At 43.6% G+C, this 7,965-nt stretch overlaps 1 pseudogene; it reads left to right on the top strand.

Annotated features, from left to right (window-relative positions):
- Positions 1–3,627: 3,627 nt before the first annotated feature.
- Positions 3,628–3,745, top strand: LOC126177383 (5S ribosomal RNA; annotated as a pseudogene).
- Positions 3,746–7,965: the final 4,220 nt, after the last annotated feature.

The following is a 7,965-nucleotide window of genomic DNA, read 5'->3' on the forward strand; positions in this document are numbered from 1 at the left end:
TGCAGCACGAGTTGGTCACATCGCCGGTTTCAGTACACATCTGGTCGACTGCCGTTCACAGCGACTAAAAACCCGAAGCTGTACTACATCTCGTGCGGTGGTTATGGTCCCATAATGAAATAACTGAACGAATAATGGATGTAATGACTGTCTTTAAAACTGTATTGAGTGTCTTGTTTGCCACGGTAGCATCAAGTTCAGTTTTTAAGAAACCCGTTAATGCATTTCATTATACGGCATATCAGTTTACACATCTAGCGGTAGTAAACCCAGTTGAAGTGTTCGTGAAAATAATTAATAATAATAGAGTTATGCTTATCACATGATGGCCTACAAAGAAGTTTATTTCATTTATGGTTATTGTGCTAATTTTGATGAACTGGTTACAGAGCTATGAGAAAATATTTAAACTATGAGAAAGTTTGAAGGTTATATTTGATTTTAAGATATTTAGCCGAGATGCTCTTACAAAACAGCATTTTTGTGTTTCAAAGAACGAAGTGATTTGTACACTATATGTGCGTGAAATATTCGCTGAAAATAACTAGAGGGTACATAAATATTGAAAACTTTTAAATTCAAGTATAACTGCTGGCACAGAAACCAGCTCGCCACCATCTGATCAAATATCATCGTTGGTTATCTGGGGCAACGAACAAAATAAACAACTGAACGATACGGCAGCTTCTGGCAGTGACTGCAGAACATAATTTAGCTTTCTAGTCATACTCTTCTTCAAATGTGGCGAACTTGAAAACATTCACATCATTAATGATATACAGTCAGGAAGCATCAGAAGAAGTTACAGAGACAGGACAGCACACAATCCATTCTTTGCCAACGTGTAAAAGAGACTAGTTTTACGACAGCTGTATTAAATTGCTAGCTGCAGCCACCGCTTTTGTAATATCGTTTGAAGGTTGTAGCTCCATTATCTGTAAGCAATGATCAGATGGTTCAAATGGCTCTGAGCACTATGGGACTTAACTTCTGAGGTCATCAGTCCCCTAGAACTTAGAACTACTTAAACCTAACTAACCTAAGGACATCACACACATCCATGCCAGAGGCAGAATTCGAACCTGCGACCGTATCGGTTGCTCGGTTCCAGACTATGGCGCCTAGAACCGCTCGGCCATTCCGGCCGGCAAGCAATGATCTTTAATCTTTTACTGCCTGAACTATCAAAAACATATATTATTTCAGTTTTTAGCAGATGCAGCAGTAAATTATAAAAAACAACAGTGAACTTCACTCGGAATTTTTATTGAATAGTTTTTACTGTTTTAGAAATGTGGTACGTTTGAGTACCATCTGACTATCTAGTGGCTGGCACATCCTGAAAATAACAAAACAAAATATGTTTAAATGCACTAAGACTACAAGTTAGTGAATATTAGGAACTTATTTATAGAGTTACCAAAAGTAATTCAATAAAACAAACTTTTTTCAGTGCAGCAAATAAATACCCCACAAAATGAACTTTTTTTATGTGGTTTAGATTGAACCTTTCTTTTACTACATGCCGCAAATCTTCTCCTGTTTGCTGTAAAAGCGACAAAGGGATAAACATTGCAGCTCTTGGACTTATGTGCTCTGAATCTGTCAGGCTTTGAAGATCGTTTCTCCTAAACTGTAGCAGTGCAAATCAGTCCGGCAGTTCACAGTACAGTACATAAGACTTTACAAATTATGTTTCCATCCTGCCCCAGAACAGGCAATGACACCACTTTTTGAATATTCTTCCCATATCACAATCGTGGTCCTTAACTACAAGGGTACTGAATGTTTATTTGGGTGCCATTTTGCTGTTTTCTGGACATACAAGGTACCTATGCTCCATGGTAATTGAAAGCGAGAAGCAGAGTTTCGTTTTCTATGGGCAAAAATACCTTAATTTTGGAAGATGATAAACTATAATGGAAGTCGCATCTTTTTTCCTCAGAAAGTGAAAGGGCCGATGGAAAACCTTGATGTTGACCCTTGACCTTGCCACAAGCCAAAGTTTTCTATACTTTTAGCCTTTCAAGCTCAGTAATTGAAGTAAAAAGTTATCAAAGTATAATCTCCTCCTTTCGCCTCAAATCATCTCTGACAAACCTGAAACTACTCTTTCATCTACTGTGTAATTTTTAAATACTCTTTCAGAGTTTCACGTCTCCGTTTACAAATATCAAAGGAACAATGTAGTAAAAGAAAAGCACCTGTTTGCTTTTGTCCACAGCACAGTATTACTTTTATTGTGTTAACCTGTTTTCGGCCTACAAGTCATCTTCAGACATTTACTGAGTCAGTAACAAAAGCAAACTGGTGCTTTTCATTTATTATAATGTTGTTCTACCAAGAACCGACGGAAGATTTTGTGAACATGAACAAAGTAGTGTTTCTCGTCAGCAATACACCACAGTTTTTAGCCGTCATACACTAGCTTAATTGTATGTGGTACTTATCTGTCAAAAATATTATAGAAAAATTGTAATAGTGCCAACACTAAAAGGAGGCTAACCTTTCTAAAAGGAGGCTAACCTTTATGCATGCAGATCAACAAAGCTAGTAAAATACGACGAAAAACCCCAAAGAAAGCAAAGCAGCTAGTGTAGCAGTGTACGAATTAGGCACACATCGTCAGACAGTACTCTAAAGTAACACACGGTTCTCTGTTTATTTCATACATATAAACTACACATTTAACAAAGTAGGTGCGCGAAAAGAAAATAGTGGTTAACCTAAATCATATCAACGTTGGTAAACCGGAAATTAACAAATAACTGAACGATAATATACGAAGGATGTTCAAAAAGTTTTGCACAGTCGTCTCTAATTTTTAATTTTTTTGCGGGAGGAGAATTAATTTTTTTGTGAACACACTTGGAACATTTAGCTATACATTCAGCCTACTCAGTGTAGCCTCCATCAGCTGTGACGCATCTGGCCCAACGTTCTTTCCATGATGTAAATGGGCTTTGGTAAAATTCTGATGACTGACCTTTACACCATAGCTTGACACAGGAAATGAGGTCTTTCTCACTATCAAATGTTTTACCGCGCAGGTGGGCCTTCAGACGACCAAAGAGGTAAAAATCAGATGGAGCCAAATCCGGACTCTAAGGAGGATGAGGAACAAATTTCCAACCCATTTTCCTGATTTTCTCCTGCACCATAAGGGCTGTATGGGGATTGGCATTGTCATGGTGTAGTCTGATGAGCTGACCCTTAAGCTGTGATCTGTGGGTCTTGAAGGCACGTCGCAGCTTGTCCAGTGACAAACAGTAACGGTCCCGGTTAATTGTGGAGCCAGGTTCCAAAAAGTCAATGAAAATGGCACCACAATGATACCAGAAGAAGGAGAGCATCACCTTTCGGCCTGCTGTTCGTGAAAGTCTTGGTTTCTTCTTCCAAGGGGAACCCGGATGACGACACTCCATGGATTGGGTTTTGCTCTCATGTTTGGACAAAAACAACCATGTTTCATCCTGGGTAATGACGCCGTCGAAACACTGTTTCCACTCTTCAGTTAAGGTCTTCATGTGACCCTCGCTCACAGTCTTCCTCATAGTTTTCGTTTCTCTTGCCAGTAATCTAGGTACCCAACGTGCACAGATTTTTCTGTACCCTAGTGACTGTACCGGCAACGGCCTTGCCACAGTGGATACATCGGTTCCCGTGAGATCACCGAAGTTAAGCGCTGTCGGGCGTGGTCGGCACTGGGATGGGTGACCATCCAGGCCACCATGCGCTGTTGCCATTTTTCGGGGTGCACTCAGCCTCGTGATGCCAATTGAGGAGCTACTCGACCGAGTAGTAGCGGCTTCGGTCAAGAATACCATCAAAACGACCGGGCGAGCGGTGTGCTGACCCCACGCCCCTCCTATCCGCATCCTCCACTGAGGATGACACGGCGGTCGGATGGTCCTGGTAGGCCACTCGTGGCCTGACGACGGAGTGCTTTTTAGTGACTGTACCAGTGATACCACACTACCCAATGACAAACGAGTCATTTCAGCAAGCCGTCGTGTCGTCACACAACTGTCATTTTGCATGATTTGATCAATGGCCTCCTTATTCACATCTCTCCATGCCATCGATGGTCTACCACATCGTGGATTGTCCAGTAGAGAGAAATCACCTTCTTTAAACCACTGCAACCACCGCTGAATTCTGGTGCGATCCACCGTGTCCTTCCCATAAACAGGGAGCAACCTCCTATGAATAGATGTGGCAGAGTCATCGCCGGTCTTGAAGAGGAACTCCATCACCGACCGTTGTCGTAACCTGACATCTACTTCACTGTCCGTTATGGCTCACCTGTAAATAAATAAAAATACTTTTATTTATTTACTTATAGCTAAATGTTCCAAGTATGTTCAGAAAAAAATTTCATTCTCCTACTGCAAAAAATTAAAAAATTAGAATGACTGTGCAAAACTTTTTGAACACCCTTTGTACACAACAAATTTGCTTTCTCCAAAGCCGCTCTTCAGCTATCACCAGACAGACGTATTTTTGGAACAGCAAACTAGATATGCAGGGTGTTAAGTGTTCCCTACTAATGCAACGCGTGTACTTAAACGTACCATCTGCCCAGAATGTGGAATTTATACAGGGTGTTACAAAAAGGTATGGCCGAACGTTCAGGAAACATTCCTCACACACAAATAAAGAAAAGATGTTATGTGGACATGTGTCCGGAAACGCTTAATTTCCATGTTAGAGCTCATTTTAGCTTCGTCATTCCAACGTGATCAAATTGTAAATTTTCACAATCAACATGTGTGGGCTGACGAGAATCCGCACGCAATTGTGCAATCACGTCATCAACACAGATTTTCTGTGAACGTTTGGGCAGGCATTGTTGGTGATGTCTTGATTGGGCCCCATGTTCTTCCGCCTCCGCTCAATGGCGCACGTTATCATGATTTCATACGGGATACTCTACCTGTGCTGCTAGAACATAGCCGGCCGGTGTGGCCGTGCGGTTACAGGCGCTTCAGTCTGGAACCGCGTGACTGCTACGGTCGCAGGTTCGAATCCTGCCTCGGGCATGGATGTGTGTGATGTCCTTAGGTTAGTTAGGTTTAATTAGTTCTAAGTTCTAGGCGACTGATGACCTCAGAAGTTAAGTCGCATAGTGCTCAGAGCCATTTGAACCATTTGCTAGAACATCTGCCTTTACGACACAACATGTGGTTCATGCACGATGGAGCTCCTGCACATTTCAGTCGAAGTGTTCGTACGCTTCTCAACAACAGATTCGGTGACCGATGGATTGGTATAGGCGGACCAATTCCATGGCCTCCACGCTCTGCTGACCTCAACCCTCTTGACTTTCATTTATGGGGGCATTTGAAAGCTCTTGTCTACGCAACCCCGGTACCAAATGTAGAGACTCTTCGTGCTCGTATTGTGGACGGCTGTGATACAATACGCCATTCTCCAGGGCTGCATCAGCGCATCAGGGATTCCATGCGACGGAGGGTGGATGTATGTATCCTCGCTAACGGAGGACATTTTGAACATTTCCTGTAACAAATTGTTTGAAGTCACGCTGGTACGTTCTGTTGCCGTGTGTTTCCATTCCATGATTAATGTGATTTGAAGAGAAGTAATAAAATGAGCTCTAACATGGAAAGTAACCGTTTCCGGATACATGTCCACATTTTCTTTCTTTGTGTGTGAGGAATGTTTCCTGAAAGTTTGCCCGTATGTTTTTGTAACATCCTGTATGTGTAATGGGAATAAACAGGGATCGAAAGAGGTGTACTTAGAAGTACGAACAGACGACAAAGAGTTAAACAACAGCCAGTTTTTAAACACCTTATCGATGGTCGTGCGATTGGAAAGAAAGTGATGATTGCCCCGTAGCCTTTCATCTGGATACGCAGCCTCCACGTAAGGAAGGCGCGAACACCGCTGTTAGTTAAGCACCCCTCGAAGCTGAACTAGGCAGGGAGTGACTGCTGCTCTCACAGTGCTGCACACACACACACACACACACACACACACACGTGTACGACCAGAGCTGGCTGCAATCACGTTTAGTGACGTAGCGAGCCGGAGCCACTGTGTCTCGCTGTGTGCTCTGTGGAAGCGGGCGCGCTTTAAGCAGCAGCGGCAGCGGACGAGATATCACGGCACAGTGCGTTTTATTGCGGCGAGACGCGGGCTGAATGCAAGGAGCGCCGCGCCGGCACAAAGCTAGCCGAGATCAAACAGCGCCAGCGGCCGCGCCGCCGTGGCCGGGTCCGGGCCCGACCAGCAGCAGCAGCAGAACCAGCCGGCGCTCACCTCTCACCACGGCCCGCATTGTCGGCCGCACAATGGCGCCGTTGCGAGATTAGTAAACATTATGTAATCGCTCACCGCCGCCGCGCTGCGGGGTGGTCCTGCTACCTGCGCGCCCGCTGTTTACTCGCCGCCCTCGCCTTATTTGGACTTCTGTTCGCATCGTTCCTCAAAACACTCCACCGCCCCGCAAATGTCGGATCGCCCGTGAACGCGCGGTTTCTTTATCCACTGGAATACCTCCTGCGTATCATGAGATTACCGGATCAGAAACGGGCGTTCGCTGCTGAAAACAATAAAGAAAGAGGAAAACAAAAACAAAAAAAAACGGATTTTGTGGTAGATTTACAGATCCGCCACTTACAGTACATTACTCTTGTAATCTCTTAGATTCACTGAGCACGAATTTTTCTAAGGACAAGCAGTAAGCAATGAACGTATACAAAGGAGGGAAGCAGACTTTCAAGAAGATGTTGGAAAACCTGAATTGACAAACTCATGAAGAAAGACACAAATGATCACGCGTAAATTAACTTACAAAATTTTGAAGAAAATACATTTTTATTGTTTAACATGACCGCTGCTATTTACCACTGCTATTCGGAAAGTCTACATCTACATCTACGTGATTACTCTGCTATTCACAATAAAGTGCCTGGCAGAGGGTTCAATGAACCACCTTCATGCTGTCTCTCTACCGCTCCACTCTCGAACGGTACGCGGGAAAAACGAGCACTTAAATTTTTCCGTGCGAGCCCTGATTTCTCGTATTTTATCGTGATGATCATTTCTCCCTATGTATGTGGGTGCCAACAAAATGTTTTCGCAATCGGAGGAGAAAACTGGTGCCGGCCGCGGTGGTCTAGCGGTTCTAGGCGCTCAGTCCGGAATCGCGGGACTGCTACGGTCGCAGGTTCGAATCCTGCCTCGGGCATGGATGTGTGTGATGTCCTTAGGTTAGTTAGGTTTAAGTAGTTCTAAGTTCTAGGGGACTGATGACCACAGACGTTAAGTCCGATTGTGCTCAGAGCCATTTGAACCATTTGAGAAAACTGGTGATTGAAATTTCATGAGAAGATCTCGTCGCAACGAAAAACGCCTTCGTTTTAATGACTACCACTCTAATTCACGTATCATGTCTGTGACACTATTTCCCCTACTTCGCGATATTACAAAACAAGCTGCCCTTCTTTGTACTTTTTCGATGTCTTCCGTCAGTCCCACCTAATGCGGATCCCACACCGCACAGCAGTACTCCAGAATAGGGCGGACAAGCGTAGTGTAAGCAGTCTGTTTGGTAGACCTGTTGCACCTTCTAAGTGTTCTGCCAATGAATCGCAGTCTTTGGTTTGCTCTACCCACAATATTATCTATGTGATCGTTCCAATTTAGGTTATTTGTAATTGTAATCCCTAAGTATTTAGTTGAATTTACAGCCCTCAGGTTTGTGTGACTTATCGAGTAATCGAAATTTAGCTGATTTCTTTTAGTATTCATGTGAATAACTTCGCACTTTTCTTTATTCAGGGTCAAATGTTCAAATGCGTGTGAAATCTTATGTGACTTAACTGCTAAGGTCATCAGTCCCTAAGCTTACACACTACTTAACCTAAATTATCCTAAGGACGAACACACACACCCATGCCCGAAGGAGGACTCGAACCTCCGCCGGGACCAGCCGCA

The sequence above is a fragment of the Schistocerca cancellata genome, chromosome 3 (genome assembly GCF_023864275.1).
Source record: "Schistocerca cancellata isolate TAMUIC-IGC-003103 chromosome 3, iqSchCanc2.1, whole genome shotgun sequence".
In the NCBI taxonomy this organism is placed as follows: Eukaryota; Metazoa; Arthropoda; class Insecta; order Orthoptera; family Acrididae; genus Schistocerca; species Schistocerca cancellata.